We start from the raw sequence: 19,240 nt of genomic DNA on the forward strand, positions 1-19,240 counted from the left end.
CCATAGACAGCAGCCCACCAGGCTCTTCCATGGGATTTTCCAGGCAAGAGTATTGGAGTGGGGTGCCATCACTGGAGTCTGCTAGAATCCTTAAAAAAAAAAAAAAAATCAGACCAAGGAAATAAGAATTTCTGAGGGTGGCACACTCCCATCAAAAATTTTTAAGATGCTCAGTTAACCATAATATACAGTCAGAACTGAGAACCAATAACCTTGGGTGTCATCATGGAAATGGGTAGTTGAGGCAAACTAGAAAAGAAACTTGCAATCTGCAGATTCAAGAACTTCAAATGAAGTCAGTCATCTTCTATTATTCTCAAAATAAATAAAAGCATGAGCTATACTCTAAATATTTTACATGCATTACCTCATTTCATACTCCTAAAAACCCAACAAGGTGTAACTAGTATTATCCTCTTTTGATGAAGAAGAATGGAAGAGAATGAAATATACAAAATGAAAAGTCCTAGGTGGCACATGAAGTAGTATAATACTATTTGAAGGCAAACTACTGAAAGCTAAAGATGCATGTAATAAATTTTAAGCCAACTACTTAAAAAAAACCAGGATGTATAGTTAATAAATCAATGTCGTGATAAATGAAATAGACTCAATCCAAAAAGAAACAAATAACAGGACATTAAAAACAGATAGCAAGATAATACATGCAAACCCAACCATATCAATAATTTCACTAAATCTAAGCAGTCTACACCAAAACAAATGAAAACGTATGTCCATAATACTTGAAAGGATGCTCAACAATGCTAGTCATCAGAGAAATGCAAATCAACCCCAGAATGAGATATGACCTCACACCTGTCGGAATGGCTAGCTTCAAAAAGAACACAAATAACAAGTGCTGCTAAGGATGTGGAAAAAAGGGAATTGCACTGTTGGTGGCAGTGTAAATTGGTGCCTCCACTGTGGAAAACAGTATGGCAGTTCCTCAAAAAACTAAAATAGAACTACCATATAACCCAGCAATTCCACTGCTGGGCAAATACTTGGGGGGAAAAAAGGAAAACCCTAATTTGAAAAGATATATGCACCCCAATGTTTTCAGCTGTTATTATTTTTGATAGCCAAGACATGGAAGCAACCTAAATGTTCTTCAATGGATGATACATGTACACATACACAAAATGTAGTTAATACTCCTTAACTATGTAAGAAGAATGAAGTTTCGCCATTTACGACAATGGGGATAGACTTCAGGATATTAGGTTTAGTGAAACAAGTTAGATAAAGACAAACTCTGTGTGGTATGATATGCGAAATCTAAAAAATAAAACAAGCTAGTGAATGTAACAAAAAAGAAACAGACTCACAGATGGAGAGAACAAACTAGCTGTGACCAACAGAGAGAGGGGAGGGACAAGATAGGGGTTGGGATTAAAAGGTACAAGCTGCTATGTATAAAATAAATATGCTACAAGGATATACTACACAGCCCAGGGAACGTAGCCAGTATTTTATAAGTGGAGGATAACTTTTAAAAATTGTGAATCACTACACTGTACATCTGAAACTTAGACATCATTTATACCTCAATTTCAAAAAATACAAATAAATCTGAAAAAAAGCCCATATAAAAACTTGGATACAAATATTCATCGCAACACTACTCAAAATAGCCAAAATGTAGAAACAACCCAAATGTCCATCAAGTCATGATGTGGCATTTCCACGTAATGGAGTACTATTCAGCCATACAAGGAATGAAGTACTACTGATTCATGCTATGACGTGGATTAATCTAGAAGGCATTATGCTAAATGAAAGAAGCCCAGACATGGAAGTCACACATTGTACTATTCCATTTACAATAAATATCCAGAACAAGCAAATCTACAGAGAAAGCAAGACTAGTGGTTGTCAGCAAGAGGAGGGAGGGGGAAAGGGAATGGGGAGTGACTGCTTAAAGGAAAAAGGGTTTCCTTTCAGAGTGATAAAAAACATTCTGGAACTAGACAGTGAAAACAGTTGCATGTCATTGAGAATGTAGTAAATGTCACTGCATTGTATTAATAGATTTTTAAGTTGTTAATATGATGAATTTTACATTATAGGAGTTATGACACAATTTTTAAATAATTTCTAAGAAAATATTGTTACTTATTTATTTACTTATTTGGCCGCGTCAAGTCTTGGTTGTGGCACTCAGGATCTCTGCTCTTCCCTGTGACATGCAGAATCTTTAGCTGTGGGGCCCAGGATCTTTTTTTTCAGTTGTGGCACATGGGATCTAGTTCCCTGACCAGGGATTGAACCTGAGCCTTCTGTACTGGGAACCTGGAGTCTTAGCCCCTGGATCACCAGGAAAGTCTCACCACAATTTATTTTTAAGGAAATACCGATTTATATATAATAACATGAACCTCAAAAATATTACCCTGTAATGAAGCCAGTCATAAGAAATCAAATACTATATGACTTTATTTATACAAAATGTTCAGAATAGGCAAAACTACAGAGACAAAAAATAGATTAGTGGCTGCCTAGGGCTGGGGTGGGAGAGATGAGGGCTGGATAGTGATCATGAATGGACAAAGATTTCTTTCTAACATGATGAAAATGCTCGAAATAAGATTATGCCAATGGCTGTAAAACTCTAAATATTCTAAGAACAACTGAATTGAACCTTTTAAATAGGTGAATTTTATGGTGTATATCTCAATAAAGCCTACTTTGAAAAGCAAATTATCAAGTGGTCTAAACACTCCTAAATTAAGGCAGAAATTATTAGACCAGATATAAAAATGTAAGACTCAACTCTAAGCTATCTACAGGAAATAGGCTTTGAATACAAAGACACAAATGCATTAAAAATACCATTAAAAAAATGACTGACTGGACAAAGGAGCAAAGACAATTCAAAGGAGAAAAGACAGCTTCAACAAGTACAAGTGGAAAAGTTAGATTTCCATATGCAACAAGACTGAGACCTTATACTTTCTATAAGAATAATTCGAAATGAATCACAGACCAAATATAAAATGCAATACTATAACACTTGTAGAAGAAAATACAGGCAGAAATCTCTATGTGATCTCTGGTTTGGCAATGAATTTTTAGATACAACACCAAAAGCACAATCCAAGAAAAACAGACAAGGTAGACTTTACTAAAAACCTGTGCTCAGCTAAAGACAAAAAGAATGAAAAGACAAGCCACAGAGTGAGATAAAATATTTGCAAAAGACATATCTGATAAAGAGCTAATATCCAAAATACAGCAAAATCACAGAGAACTAAACAATAAGAAAACAGACAATCCAATTAGGAAATGGGTGAAAGATTGGCACATACACATTATCAAAGAATATATATACATGGCAAATATGTATATGAAAAAATGCTCAACCTATTTAGTCACTAGAGAAATGCAAGCTGAAATAATGAGATGCAATAATACAGACCTATTAAAATGGGCTTCCCTAGTGGCTCAGACAGTAAAGAGACCGCCTGCAATGAAAGAGACCTGGGTTCAATCCCTGGGTTGGGAAGATCCCTAGGAGAAGGGAAAGGCTACCCATTAAAGTATTCTTGCCTGAATAATTCCATGGACAAAGGAGCCTGGCAGGCTACAGTCCATGGAGTCACAAAGAGTCGGACATGACTAAGTGACTTTCACTTTCAGTTTCATTTAAATGGCTAACTATTTTTTAAAAATTGACAATACTGAATCCTGAAAAGGATGTCGAAGAGAAACTTCCAATCATTGCTCATGGGAAAGTAAAATGGAACAGCCACTCTGAAAGACAGTTTAACAGTTTCTTACAAAGCTAGACATAAGCTTACATCCTTGTAAGGAGTGTGATTGTACCAGCAATCACACTCCTAGGTACTTAAGCAACTGATTTGAAAACATACATCCATATAAAACCTACATACAATGTTGACAGCAGCTTTAGTCATAATCACCAAAAACTGGAAGCAAAGAAAAAGTCCTTCAATAGGTGAATAGATTAAAAAACAAATCAAACAAAAACCTAATACATTCAGTGATAAATGAGCTATCAAGCCATAAAAAAACTTGGAGGAACCTTAAATGCATATTGCAAAGCGAAAGAAGCCAGTCTGAAAAGGCTTTTTTTAATATGATCCTTTTTACATGACATTCTGGAAAAGTCAAAACTACAGAAACAGTAAAGAGATCAGCGGTTTCCAGGGCTGTGGGGTTTTGGCAAAGAGGGTTGAAGAGTTGAAGTGTGGGATTCTCACAGATGTAAAACTATTCAATCTGATACAGTAATGGCAAATACTGACATTAAGCATTTGTCAAAATTCACAGAACTTTAGAGCATAGAGAGTGAATTTTAATGTATGCAAAATTATTAAATCCAGTGAGGACATCATGGGATACCCTAAAGGAATATGGAGTAGGTCATGAGAACATTAAAAATGTATCAAACAATTTCACTGAAGGGGTTAGGGTTGTGGGGTGTGGAGGGCAAGATGCTAGCCGAAGTAACTTTAGAAATGAGTACAGTCTTTAAAAGCAACAGGAACTGCAAACAGGCACTCTAGCTGATAAAAACGGTTTCACACAGGGCTATGAGTTAACAGTTCTGATACTGTTATGCATGTATACTGGTACTGAACAATTACTGGTACTGAACAATAAATGGATGACAGATGGTGGGAGCCACATTTTTTCACTAAGTAGAAATTTACAGAGAGACAAGGGGGGAAGTATCCATGTAATAATGGACTAAAGTTGGAGCTCACTATGAACTCATTTAGTTTAATATAAATACAGATTGTGACATATAGGTAGAGTTACAGACATAGGTATATAATAGGTTAATATACACAAGTGTATTTCCTTGCTCAATCAACTAAGAAGACCTAGAAGTAAGGACACCCCACGGCAATCGGCATACCTAGCACCTAGATCTTGATTTTTAACGCTATTTTCCAATAGAAGGAGCCAAGGCTTCTTGAAGAAATGATTATAGGATTGGAACAGGAAATACAGGTATCCCTTGCTTTTCAAAAGTTTGCTTTATACCACTTCACTTTTACAAAAGACCTATATAAGCACCTGGTTTTTGCTAATCCAAAGGAAATCTGAAAAAAAAACACACACACACACTTTTATGGAAAGAGGTGAAAAGCAAAAATAGGATGGCATTTGTTTTGCAGCAAGCAGTTTTAAAGGCAGCAAGCCCCAAGCAGAGGAGGGAGAAAAGCCTAAACAAACTCCCTCCCCAGTAACTACACTCAGCATATCAGCATCAAGCTGACGTAGCTTTGAACTGTGTCTAAAAGCATCTGTGCCTCATCTAAATTTATTGTGCACAACCGTTAGCAAGATGTGTCCTAAGGTAACTGTTTGTTTTACACCGTACTGGTTTATGAAAGGTTTCATAGGAACACTTTACTTTCATAAAGCAGAGGAAACCTCTACACAGAATGAGCCTGCACAGACTTAGAAAATAAACTTACGGTTACCAAAGGTGGTAGAGGGGGTGGAGGGATACATTAGGAGTTTGGAAGTAGCACATATACACTGAATTCAAGTGAAATGAAGTGTTAGTCACTCAGTTGTGTCTGGTTCTTTGCAACCCCATGGACTGTAACTCACCAGGGCTCCTCTGTCCATGGAATTCTTTAGGCAAGAATATTGGAGTGGGTAGCCATTCCTTTCTCCAGGGGCTATTCCTGACCCAGGGATCAAACACAAGTCTCCCACACTGCAGCAGATTCTTTACCATCTGAGCTACGAGGGAAGCCCCAATATATACACATTACTAAATACAAAATAAGGACTTTATATACAATATATAAAATAGATAACCAACAAGGATCTACTGTATAGCACAGGGAACTATAATCAATATTTTGTAAAAACCTATATAAGAAAAAAGAATCTGAAAAAGAATATATATATATGTATGTATACAGTGTATACACACATACACACTACTGAATCATTTTGCTCTACACCGAGAACTAATACAATACTACAAATCAATTATATTTCATTTGAAAATTGAGAAAAAATTTTAAAAAACAAAGTGGAAAAATAAATGAACCTGGAGCATTCTTTTAGCGCCAGAATTAACAAACATACAAACAGACAAGACCAACAGCAAACCCACACTTAAGGGTATGTGTCAAAGGAGCACAGGAGTCAACTAAAGTCAACTAAGACAGCTCCCAATTGCTAAGGTCAGAACAATTGAGCGAATAAGGTAAGACTGCATTATAACTCGAAGTATAAAATAAGTATCTGTAAGTCCATCCTGATACAAATTGGTATGAATAAATCAATGAAGGAAAAGAGACCACTCTCTCAATGCAAAAAATTCTAAAAAACTCGAGCAAATACTCTTGTCCTCAAAGAGTGTGTAATCCCCTACTCCTTATGTGTGGGAGGAGCTTAGTGACTTCTTCAAAGAGTACAGAATGGAAGTGGGGAAGAGAGTAACTTTACACTGGAGAACATGACAAACACTGCATCAGCCAAGTAGTCATGACCAACATCAAAACCACACGTCAAGGCGCTTCCTGGATGGTCCAGTGGCTGAGAGAGACTCCATGCTCCCAATGCAGGGGCCCAGGTTCAGTCGCTGGTCAGGAAACTAGATTCCTCATGCAGCAACTAAGAGTTTGCGTGCCGCAACTGAAAGACAATGTACGCCGCAGTGAAGACCAAAGTCCCATGTGCTACAATTAAGACCAGCACAGCCAAATAAACAAATGAAAGAAGTCATGTTGATAATGTGTACTCTTGAGATGTTGTAATGGGGCTTCTGCAACCTTCCTCACAAAAACATATAACCTCAATCTAACCTTGAAAAAAACAATCAGAACAATTCCAATAGAGGGACATCCTACAAAATGTTTGACTGGTACTTGGCAAATTTGTCATAGTCATCAACAACAAGGAAAATCTAAGAAACTGCTACACTCAAAAGTAGTCTGGAGACACAATGAAATCTAATAAAGTTGTATTTGGGCGGGATTCTCGAACAGAAAAAAGGACTTTAGTTAAAAACTGGGGAAATCTGAATAAACTAGAGACTTTAGTTAATAATACTGTATCAATACTGGTTCATTTAATTGTAACAAATACAATATACAAGTATAAGATGTTAAGAAACTGGGTCTGGGATATAGAGAACTCTCTGTAAATGTAAAACTGTTCTTAAAAATAAAGTATTTTTTCAAGGATGCAAAAATATATATCATGTACATTTTAATCACAAGAAAGCCAGAGTGGCCATACTAATAACAGGCAGACTTGGGAGCAGAGATAAAAATAAACATTTCATAATAACACTAAAAGTTAAATCATTAAGACATAAGAATCCTAAACATGTACATGTCTCACAAGAGAGCATTAAAGTACATGGAGCAAGAACTAACAGAAATTAAAGAAAAAATAAACAGATTCATAATTAAAGAGGATTCAACACTCTCATTCAGTAATTCATACAACAGGTACACAGAAAATCAGAAGGATACTTAAATTTGAAGAACACTATCAACTAACTTCGGAGAAGGCAATGGCACCACACTCCAGTACTCTTGCCTGGAAAATCCCATGGGCGGAGGAGCCTGGTAGGTTGCAGTCCATGGGGTTGCCAAGTCAGACAGGACTGAACGACTTCACTTTCACTTCTCACTTTCATGCATTGGAGAAGGAAATGGCAACCCACTCCAGAGTTGTTGCCTGGAGAATCCCAGGGACGGGGAGCCTGGTAGGCTGCCGTCTATGGGGTTGCACAGAGTTGGACACGACTGAAGCGACTTAGCAGCAGCAGCATCAACTAACTTCACAGAATTAGTTATTTATAGAATACTCCAACAACAGCAAAATCCAAAATTGTTTCAAGTACATACAAAACATTCACTAAGATAAACCATATGCTGGTCCATAAAACAAACCTGGATAAATTTGACAATATAATCAAACATACAGAGTCACTGTCATTGCTCAGTCGTGTCCAACTCTTTGTGACCTAATGGACTGTAGCTCCTCTGTCCATGAAACTTCCAGGAAAGGATACTGAGGTGGGTTGCCATTTCCTCCTCCAGGGGTCTTCCTGACCCAGGAAGTGAACCCAAATCTCCTGCATTGCGGGCAGGTTCTTTGCCGCTGAGCCACCGGGGAAGCCCATATAAAACACACAAAACATGAAATTAAATTTCAAAACTAAACAACACTCTTTTACATCATCAATAAATCAATGAATCAAAAAGAAACTGTAAGAGAAATTAGAAAATATTTGAACTAAATGAAAATGTATGTGTGTTCAGCTCTTTGCTGTGTTTGACTCTTTGCAGCTGCATAGACTGTAGCCCGCCAGGTTATCTGCCTATGCTATTTTCCAGGCAAGAATACTGGAATGGGTACCCCCCCCCCATTCCTCCATTTCCTACTCCAGGAGCTCTTCCCAATCCAGGGATTGAACCCACGTCTCTTGTGTCTCCTGAACTGGCAGGCAGATTCTTTACCGCTAGCGCCACCTGGGAAGCCCAAATGAAAATAACAGAAATCAATTTGTGAGATGCAGCTGAAGCAGTGTTTAAAAGGAAATTCTTGGACTTCTCGGGTGGTCCAATGGTTAAAAATCCACCTGCCAATGCAGGGGACATGGGTTCCATCTCTGATTCGGGAAGATTTCACAAGTCACAGGGGAACTAAGCCCGGTGTGCCACAACCACTGAGCCTGCACTCTAGAGCCCGTGAGCTGCCACTACAGAATCTCCCAAACCCTAGAGCTCCAGCTCCACAAGAGAAGCCACTGCGATGAGAAGCCTGTGCACCGAACTACAGGATAGCCCCCACTTGTCAAAGCTAGAGAAAACCCATGCACAGCAATAAAGACCCAGCAGAGCAAAAAATAGTAAATAAATGAATAAAAATTTTATATAAAAATAAAATAGAAAATTTTTCTAAATTTTACCTATTTTACTAATTAGAAAAGAGGAAAGTTTTTCAATCAGTAATCTAAGAGTCCACCTTAGGATGCTAGGGGAAAAAAAGCAAATTAAATCAAGAGTATGTAGATGAAAAAATAAAAAGAGGAGAAATCAATAAAATTGAAAATGGACAAGCAATAGATATCATGCCTCTAAATCAGGAAAAAATCAGGAAGCAGAAATTACCAATGAGAAATGATCATTACAATGAAAGCACACCATTAGACATTTAAAAAATAACAAGAGAAAGTTATAAGCACTTTCATGCCAATAAATTCAATAACACAGATGAAAAGGACAATTTTTTAAAGACACAAATTACAAAATTGACGTGAGAAGAGAAAATCCAAACAGTCCGATATCTATAACTTGCCAACAACCACCAAAGTAGGAAAAGGCAAGGAAGGATTCTTTCTTGAGTCTTGAGAGGGAGTATGTTCCTGCCAACACCTTGATTTTACACTTAAGATTTTCCAAAACTGTGAAAGAATAAACCTGCTAATTAAATCACATGGTTTGTGGTTATTTGTTATGGCTACTCTAGGGAAACTACTACACATGTTAACATTCTGGACACAGTGGAATAAAAAATGTTATTAAATTTAATGACAGTTTTTGTTACTTCTTAGTGTGGAGCTACTAGAAAACTTAAAATTACACTCATGGCTTACATTATTTCTAGTGAACATCACTAATCTCAGTTCAGTTCAGTTCAGTCGCTCAGTCGTGTCAAACTCTTTGCAACCCCATGAATCACAGCACGCCAGGCCTCCCTGTCCATCACCAACTCCCGGAGTTCACTCAGAGTCACGTCCATCGAGTCAGTGATGCCATCCAGCCATCTCATCCTCTGTTGTCCCCTTCTCCTCCTGCCCCCAATCCCTCCCAGCATCAGAGTCTTTTCCAATGAGTCAACTCTTCACATGAGGTGGCCAAAGTACTGGAGTTTCAGCTTTAGCATCATTCCTTCCAAAGAAATCCCAGGGCTGATCTCCTTCAGAATGGACTGGTTGGATCTCCTTGCAGTCCAAGGGACTCTCAAGAATCTTTCTCCAACACCACAGTTCAAAAGCATCAATTCTTCGGCGCTCAGCCTTCTTCACAGTCCAACTCTCACATCCATACATGACCACAGGAAAAACCAGAGCCTTGACTAGATGGACCTTTGTTGGCAAAGTAATATCTCTGCTTTTGAATATGCTGTCTAGGTTGGTCATAACTTTCCTTCCAAGGAGTAAGCGTCTTTTAATTTCATGGCTGCAGTCACCATCTGTAGTGATTCTGGAGCCCAGAAAAATAAAGTCTGACACCGTTTCCACTGTTTCTCCATCTATTTCCCATGAAGTGATGGGACCGGATGCCATGATCTTTGTTTTCTGAATGTTGAGCTTTAAGCCAACTTTTTCACTCTCCACTTTCACTTTCATCAAGAGGCTTTTGAGTTCCTCTTCACTTTCTGCCATAAGGGTGGAGTCATCTGCATATCTGAGGTTATTGATATTTCTCCCAGCAATCTTGATTCCAGCTTGTGCTTCTTCCAGACCAGCGTTTCTCATGATGTACTCTGCATATAAGTTAAATCACTAATCTAGCCAGTGCAATAAGGCAAGAAAAAACTAAAGGAATACTGATTGGAAATGAAGAAGCAAAACTGGTTTTCTCTGCAGATATTATGATTCTGTACTACGAAAATCCTAAGGGGGCCTCCCTGGTGGCTCAGTGGTAAAGAATCTGCCTGCCAATGCAGGAGACACAGGTTCGATCCCTGATCCAGGAAGATCCCACATGCCATGGAGCAACTAAGCCTGTGCACCATAACTATTGAGCCTATGCTCTAGAGCCTGGGAACTGAAACTACTGAAACCTGCATGCCCGAGAGCCCCTGCTCCACAACAAGAGAAGCCACCACAATGAGAAGTCCCCGCACTGCAACAAAGAGTAGCCCCCACTCTCTGCAACGCGAGAAAAGCCCGTGCAACAACGAAGACCCAGCACAGCCAAAAATTTAATATATAATATTATTTTAAGAAAAGAAAATCCTAAGGAATACTAGAACTGAAAAGTTAATTTACAGACTTCCCTGCTAATGCAATGGATGAGAATCTGCCTGCCAATGCACGGGACATGGGTTCAATCCCTCATCCAGGATGATTCCACCTGCCTCAGAGCAACTCAGTTGGCACATGCGTGACAGCTACTGAAGCCTGTGCACGCTAGGGTCATCAAGCTACAACTACTGAGCCTGTGTGCTGCCAACTACCGAAGCCCATGTGCCTAGAGCCTGTGTTCTGCAACAAGAGAAGCCACCACACAATGAACAGCAGCCCCCACTCACAACAATTAGAGAAAAGCGCCCGCAAAGCGACAAAGACCCAGCGTAGCCAAAAATAAATTAAAAAAAAAATTTTAAGCTAATTTAGTAAGACAAGACTACAAAGTTAACTTTGTATTGCATTTTTATATACTATCAAACAATTGGAAAAAGAAATTTTAAAATACAGTATCATTGACAATAGTATCAAAAAACAAGAAATACCTGGGGATAAATTGAACAAAATATGAGCATGACCTATAAAATGAAAATCATAAAACACTGGAAAAAAAAAAACAAACTAAAGCTATTTAAATAAAGAAAAGTTATGCCATATTAAAGTACCAGAAGACTATTAATGAGATGTCAATTCTCCCATCAGGGCTTTTTGTAGAAAGTGACAAGTTTATTCTACAACTTACAAGAAAATGCTAAGGATATAAAGTAACCAAAACAGTTTTGATAAGGAAAAAAAAAAGGTAAAAAATAAATACTAACTGATTGCAAGATTTGCTATGAAGAAACAGCAATGAAGACAATACAATATTGGCATAAGGATAGACATTTAGACCAAAGGAACAGAAAAGACGAGAAACAGACCCACAGTTAAAAAAAAAAAAAAAAAAGAAAGGAATCAGATTGCACATAACCTCCAAACTAGTAAGAGGCACTAATATGAAGCAAGGGAGGGAGGAGAGGAAGGAAGAAAAATTAAACTCTACAGAATAAAATAACAAGATGCTAAGATAATAACTGATCTCTCTTGATCTAACTAGACAGTGTAATCAGAAAAGACCTCTCAGGAGAATGCCCTGGCAATCCAGTGGTTAAGATTGAGCGCTTTCACTGCCGTGAGCCCGGATTCAATGCCTGATCAGGGAACTAACATCCCACAAGCCATGCTGCATGGCCAAATAGAAAGAAAAGAAAAGAAATGGAAAAGACCTCTCAGAAAAGTAACAGGTAAATGGAATAGTACACACAAAGGCTCTGAGGGGAGGAATCTAAAAGTAGGCTGGTGTGACAGGTGCCCAGTAGGCAAGGACAGAGGTAGGGCTTTTCAAGCAGAGGAAAATGTCTGCACAGTTTTCAGTTCTACTCACTTTCTTTCATCCGTACCACTGCTGTTCTCAATTCTCACGCAGATGCCTGCAAGATCTTCCAGCTACTGAACGTGCAGTCTCACTCAAGCTGCTTTCCCAATGCATCCTTCATTATTGACCCAGATACTGAACACCTTAAAATCATTAAATGACTCCCTGTTCCCTACAGTGTCTATGGTCTTAATTTCCTATCTGACTTTTAAGATTCTTCATGACATAGTTCCTATTTACCCCTCTAGCTTACTCCCCACTTCCCTTCAAAATTACCTGTGCCCCAAGACTAAATTACTTACATTTTAATAAAGCCCATCACATTCTCTCACTACTTTGTGCCTTTCACATCTTTGAGTTTTAAGTCAAATGTCTTCTATGTAAACTATATTTAATCCACACCCAAAACACCTAGGTATTTCTTTCTGCTACAACAGCACCGTTTCCTCTATTCTAGGTTTGTCATGATGTGGATGCTTGTCTACAAGACTAGCATGTTTATCCTGCTAGACTTTAACAGGCAGACTGTATGTTATTCATCTTTTTTTCCCTAGCAGATAGCATGCTGCTGCTAAGTCGCTTCAGTTGTGTCCGACTCTGTGCGACCCCATAGACGGCAGCCCACCAGGCTCCCCCGTCCCTGGGATTCCCCAGGCAAGAACACTGGAGTGGGTTGCCATTTCCTTCTCCAATGCATGAAAGTGAAAAGTGAAAGTGAAGTCGCTCAGTCGTGTCCGACTCTGTGCGACCCCATGGACTGCAGCCTACCAGGCTCCTCGATCCATGGGATCCTCCAGGCAAGAGTACTGGAGTGGGGTGCCATTGCCTTCTCCGGCAGATAGCATAGTACCTATTTAATAGAGACTTGTTTCTACAATTAAACAGAGACTCCTAACATTTATGCTTTCAGAATCTAAGCATCCCTAAATTAAGAGACAAAGGAACCACACATTTGACAAATGAGAGTCAAAGAATCCTTTAAAATATTTCAAATATTTTAAAAAAAACATAAAATAACTATTCTGTAAGTCAAATGATTATAAATATGTATTTGCAAATATTAAATTTGGCTGAAATGAAGTCCAGTTAGAAATATTTATGCCCCAAATATTACTATGAGAGTTAAGAATTTTATTATATTGAAAAATAAAACAGAATTATTACAGAAACTTGCAGCAAATCAGTAACAGAGACGAATTATATTTTGATCTGTACCCAATGAATTCAAGTCCCAGATGCACATCCACAGTTTTCACCTTGCTTTCATTCCTCAAATACTGTATTGTGAGAGCCCTCATGATCCACTGCAAAGGAAGCAGTACAAGAATGACTACATTTTCAAAAGTTTAATGTGGGTTGGACCATCATACTAGCAAAAAGATTTCATTATAGCATTATGACTGAAAACGTGAAATTACTAAAATATTAAAAAGACAGAATACTGGTTAAATAAACTGTGATAGTAAACTTTGGACTACTACTATACAAAACCATAAAATATAGCAATATGTAGCACCATGTTAGTTTTCAAATACCACACAAAGAGAATTCTATTACATTTACTTACTTGTATGTATTACATACTGACATAAATTTAGAAAAAATTTTGTTTAAAAAGTACCTAATTTCCCCCCACAAATAACACTAAATAAATCTATTAACTAAAATTTAAGTTTTAAATTTCAAATATGAAGTTACTGGATTTTGGAATTTCCTACAATCTGATGCCACAGACTTACCATTTTATACCAGCTATACTATACAAACTCATTCCCCAAGTTTTAATTCTTTCAAATGATTCTCCAGTTCCAACAAGGTGTCCTATTACTGCAAGTATGTCAAACTAACAATTTTAAAGAGGAGGTACAACTTGTGGTACCAGCACACAGAAGTCAAAATTTTAATTCATATACTATAAAAGCTTATTTACCTTTAATATCTAAGTTTCAGACGATAGATTATATTGGAAATACAAATTAAAACAAATTCCATCTGCAAATCAAAAAGACGAAATGAGACAATCTGCCCCCTAACTCAGCAGCTTTCCTTTTTACTTTACAACCTGTATTTAAGTTGCAAGAATAAGACTGAAACCTAACTTTCAAACTGAGCAGCAAATGCAATGCAAAATCAGTATCTGTCTTAGCAGGAAACTCCAATGAAAACATGAAATGTTTTGGTCTCAACTGACAGAGGAAAGGTGCCTCCTTGGGTTATTATTTACTACGCAAAATCCCTTGTCTATCGCTACAAACCAGCTTTTATTGCAGATACTTAACATGTTTCCTTACAGAGCTGCCTCAACCAAATAACCTTCCAAATCTGGCACTACGAATTGTTACATCTTACACACACCACTGCAGTCCCTTGTAATTTAAAACATGTTGCGTTTTAAAATCAGTCTCCACACACCAACTCTACTGCCAATTTCCCCAGCTGAAAGCTCAAGTTTAAACTACAAAATACTATATTTACTCTCAACAACATAATGCATTCATTTACAAATTACACACGAGTAAATGACTCCAACCTTACAACTTCAAAATTTCTAACATCATAGCTTTTCCATCATGCAAGTCTAAACAGTAGTACAGTAAGTGAGGTACTACGGACAAAGTGAACTGCCACATTACCGGTAAATAATATAATCCTAATCAACTATTAGGCAAAATGGCCACAGGAGACACCAATGAGGGGAAAGTGTGGATCGAGTTTGACATTACTAGAAAAACGAGTCAAAGCAAATTTAAAGGAGAAGCAGATTAACCTCATGAATACAAATCTAAGTTCATTTTTGAATTCCAGTTTCACACCAAGAAGCAGTTTATCAAATTTTCAACAGTAATACAGGGCATAAAATAAAAGCGACGGGTTTTTTTTTGTCATGGTAATACTGATAAAAGAATAGGTATCCTTCAGTGCTGAGATGAAGTTTTCCTTCCTTCAGTTTTGCTCGTGTCACGTGTACACATAAAAATCATACAATTCTCTTAATTTCGGAAAGCTTAATACACATGATCACCTCAAATGTAACATTTATTGAAAACTTAGCGCCTTAGCACTAACATTCTCTCCTTACCACACCCTTCCCGGAAGGGAAAACCTACCCCTATCTTAAATTAGGGTCTAGCGAGAACTTCTTAACTTGAGTTCGCACACAATTAAGATGGTTCAGTAAATCAATTACCCAACTACAAGGCTTGACAATTTCTCAGAAGCAAAACACACAGACAGCTGAGGGCTTATTACTGGAGATGACTCTCTTCCTCACATTTGCACAAGTAACTTCGGTAACTGACCTAAATTTGCCGGTGTTAAACAAACAGGTAATGGGGGGGGGGCGGGGGGGGCATTGTTTAAAGCTTGGCTCATTTATTTATCCTGACGAGGCACCATCTTTCGGAGGATAAAGTCTATGAAGCTGAAAACCGGGGGAATGGGAGGGCAGATAGATGATAGCATCTTCAATGTAGAAAAGTTACAGCTCTTTACAAGAGTCAGCATTAGGGGCTCATTAGTTGGTTTTATTTGTGTTTAGTCACTTTCCTAAAAGTCATCGCCAACAAAGAAGCCCTGAGGATCCGCCACGGTAAGGCAGAGGAGATGTCCTCAATTCACCTGCGACACCTGCCCAGGTCCCGAGTTCTCCCCCCGCCCTGGCCCCAGACCCCGCTCCAGACCCCCGATCTCGGCTCTTCACCCACTCCGCCGCAAAGCCCTCGAGAACCCTCGTCCTCGTCCCTTCCCCCCATCCCCACCCACGCGCGGTCCCCTTGGCGGTCCCCAGGGCCCAGACCCCTCGCGCTTCCTTCCACAGCAGTGGCTCCCCGAAGCCCGGGCGGTAGCGCGGGGAGGCCCTTCCCGGCGGGGCCTCTCCCCGCATCATACCCCGCAGGATCCTGGGGACTCCCCGCCCCCGCAAACCGCAGAGAGACTAGGCCAGGAATGCCAGCCCTCTCCACTCTCCGCCTCCCGGGCGACCCCCCGCAGGCCGGCCGTCGGAACCCAGCCCTCCGAGTCGCTACCTGCCCCGCGCCCTCCCGGCCCGGAAGCTCGGGCCGGCCCGAGGCGCGGCGCAGGGTTCCTCCGCCAAAGGTCCTCTGCCGCACACTCACCTGCTGCCCGATCTTCCTTCAGCGCCACCCGAGCACAGCCCCTTCCTGGGGCATGAAAGCGCCGGCTTCGGGCCTGGTCTCTCTCGGCAGAGCAGGGCGGGGGACTGGCTCCCGCGGCCACCGCCGCCTGGTCTGCGCCTGCGCCGGCTCCGGGGCTAGGTCTCCAGGGGCGCCTCCTGCAGCGAGGGGTAACGGCCGGGAGCGCGAGCTAGCGCTGGCGCCTCGGCTCACCAGAGGCCGGCCGTGCGGGCAGCGGGTTGCCTAGGAGCTGCGCGCTGCACTGCTGCCCCGACAGCTGACGGCCATGTTTCTGTTCCCTTTTTCTTTTTTCCTCCGCCTCCTTCCGCCCCTTTCCATAGAACAGCACTTTCCTTCCCCCCCACTCCCGCTCCCTTTCCTACTGCGGGGGCGGTAGAAAAGGGCGTGGGGGAGGGGAGGGGAAAAGAGGGCGCGGGGGGCGGAGCAGCGCCCGAGCCCCGCCCCCGGAGAGGGCCGAGGCCGCGGGGTCACTGCTCCCTCCCCCTCACTATCCGCTACCCCGCGGGGTGCCCGGTCCCAGTGCCGCCACCCTGGGAGAGCACCTCCTCCGCGTCCGTCCTGCGGCTCCCTAGCAGAAACTAGTCAGGGAGAAGAGGCTCAAGGCACCGCTTTGCACCCCTTCCTGCGGGGCTCAGACTCGCAGTTTGGTGTGGCTTTATTGCCTTGGCCCCGGGCAGGTGGCGGCTGCTCCTTTCGGGCTTTTCACAGGCGGGGAAAGTGACGCCGAGTCGCTCAAAGTCACTGAGAACACTGTCGAGAGGGATACGGGTCTCTGGACGAGAAGCTTCCTTCTCGGGGTGGGAGTTGGAATTTCCACGTATGACTGGGGGCCTCCCGGACAGGAGAGAACCCCACCGACTGTGGCTTCCCGAAGCCCTTCCCGGCTGCAGCGCCCCTGGAGAGTCTTAGACCGCGCTTGGTGTCGCTGCCTCGACTGAGATTTGGGGATGGGAACTTGGAACTTGGAAATCTCTCGTTTAAATCATCAGCCCGCTCCTGCCTCCTAAAAGTGTAGCCTCCTCATATATACGGCTGCATGCATGATCGGTTCCCTTAATGAAAATTATATGAGATGTTGTAGACTACGTCCTGAAATAATTATATATATGCAATTATATATACATGAAAAAATAGCAGCTAGTTATTCAGGAAGAAGCAAATGGTTTAAAACAAATTAGGAGAACATTTTCACCTTCTGGACAAAAAAAAAAAAGGCGAGTGACTTCTTAGATTCCGTGGCAGGTCAGAATTAGAATTGACAAGATTTGTGCATATCTAATAAGTATTCACACACACAGAGATCATTTTCCTGAAATTACTTTCTCCTTATTAAATCTGTTTTTTGACTTTTTTTTTTTTCCCTGAGAAGTATGAGATTAAACTTTGGTCATGAGGCCCCTGTTGACAATTTTTTCCCAACGTTTATTGCATATATGGGGTGCAGAAACTATCTCCCTGGCCATGTTAGTAAAGAGTTGATTCAGTAGAAATGCACAGCAATAAAAATGTCTTATTTAATACTAGGTTGGAGTCATTTTGAGCCTAGTGGTAACCAGTCACTGACAGTGACCCTATCTGGTCAAAAGTTTACAAAGGAACTAATACTTCAGAATTAGTTTGTGAACTTCTTGTCTTTCTATACTAGGGACTTAACCTGGTGGATCTGTGGTTAGGAAATCCATGCTTTCACTGCCAAGGGCCTGGCTTCAATCCGTGCTGGGGGAGCTAAGATCCCATAAGCTACACCTGCAGGGCAAAAGAAAAAAAAAAGGTAACTCCTCCTTTACTGAGTATCTGGGTTCAGCATGTGATCCTTAGCATTCTGCAATGCCAAGTTAAATGACAGTGTTTACAGCTGCAGTAAGAGAAGGCATCTTGGAAAAGTGGAGAGACTAACTTGTGTGATATGTTGTTTATAAACTATCTTTGCTTCAAGAGAATCATTAAAATATATTTCATAGGATGTCTAGAATTGGCTTCAGAATAATAGTGGGAGCAAGAAGATGAGTAGGGGTTGAGGTACAATAAAATTGGACATTATGTTGAAGTGTAGTGATTGGTACTTGAGGTTTCCTTATGTTGTTTTCTGCATTTTATGTCTTTTTAAAATTTTATATAAAAAAATTGTTTTAATTGTTTCATGGAATTTCAGAGCTGAAAAGAGCTGAAGGGAATCACTACAGAGATTGTCTAGTCTAATTACCTCATTGAATAGATGGGGAAATTAAGGCCTAGCAAAGTTTCTTAACTTACTTGTTAGTAGAAGTCTCCCAGGCTCAGTTTTGGTGATTTCAGAGTTGAATAGGAACTGCAGTTGACAAACAACTGCAGTTTGAACTGTGGGTTTGAACTGTGCAGATTTATTGATATGGGGATTTTTTCCAATAAGTGCTTGCTACAATACTATAAGATCTGCAGTTGGTTGAATCCTCGGTTGTGGAGTTGCAGATATGAAGGGCTGACTGTGAAGTTATATGCAGATTTTGGACTGCACAAGGGGATTGGCACCACTAACACACATGTTGTTCAGGGGTCAACAGTACTAAATTCATGGCTCTTTATCTTCCCAAACAGAATAACTTGCTCCAGATTTCCTATAATCCATACCTTGTAAATTAACAAATTATTTCGTTCCAGCCCCTCGTAATGAATTCTCAAAAACATAGTGTTTGAAGGCCTGGTGCCTGTAGGCACTCTTAGTTTATTGTTTTAGAAAGAGTTTTTAGTAAGAATGACATCAGC

The 19,240-nt window shown here is 40.3% G+C and overlaps 1 protein-coding gene across 4 annotated transcripts in view; it reads right to left on the reverse strand.

The window, feature by feature from the left end:
* DENND4C (DENN domain containing 4C) overlaps positions 1 to 16,854 on the reverse strand; it is a 119,363-nt gene extending 102,509 nt beyond the window's left edge. For 3 of the 4 annotated variants that reach the window (XM_070794486.1, XM_070794484.1, XM_070794485.1), the window contains exon 1: positions 16,460 to 16,850. The gene's annotated coding sequence lies outside the window, so the exon portion shown is untranslated. Of the gene's footprint in view, positions 1 to 16,459 lie in introns of all 4 variants that reach the window. The other variant, XM_070794487.1, reaches the window with a different exon arrangement.
* Positions 16,855 to 19,240: the final 2,386 nt, after the last annotated feature.

The sequence above is a fragment of the Bos indicus genome, chromosome 8 (assembly GCF_029378745.1).
Source record: "Bos indicus isolate NIAB-ARS_2022 breed Sahiwal x Tharparkar chromosome 8, NIAB-ARS_B.indTharparkar_mat_pri_1.0, whole genome shotgun sequence".
Taxonomy (NCBI): domain Eukaryota; kingdom Metazoa; phylum Chordata; class Mammalia; order Artiodactyla; family Bovidae; genus Bos; species Bos indicus.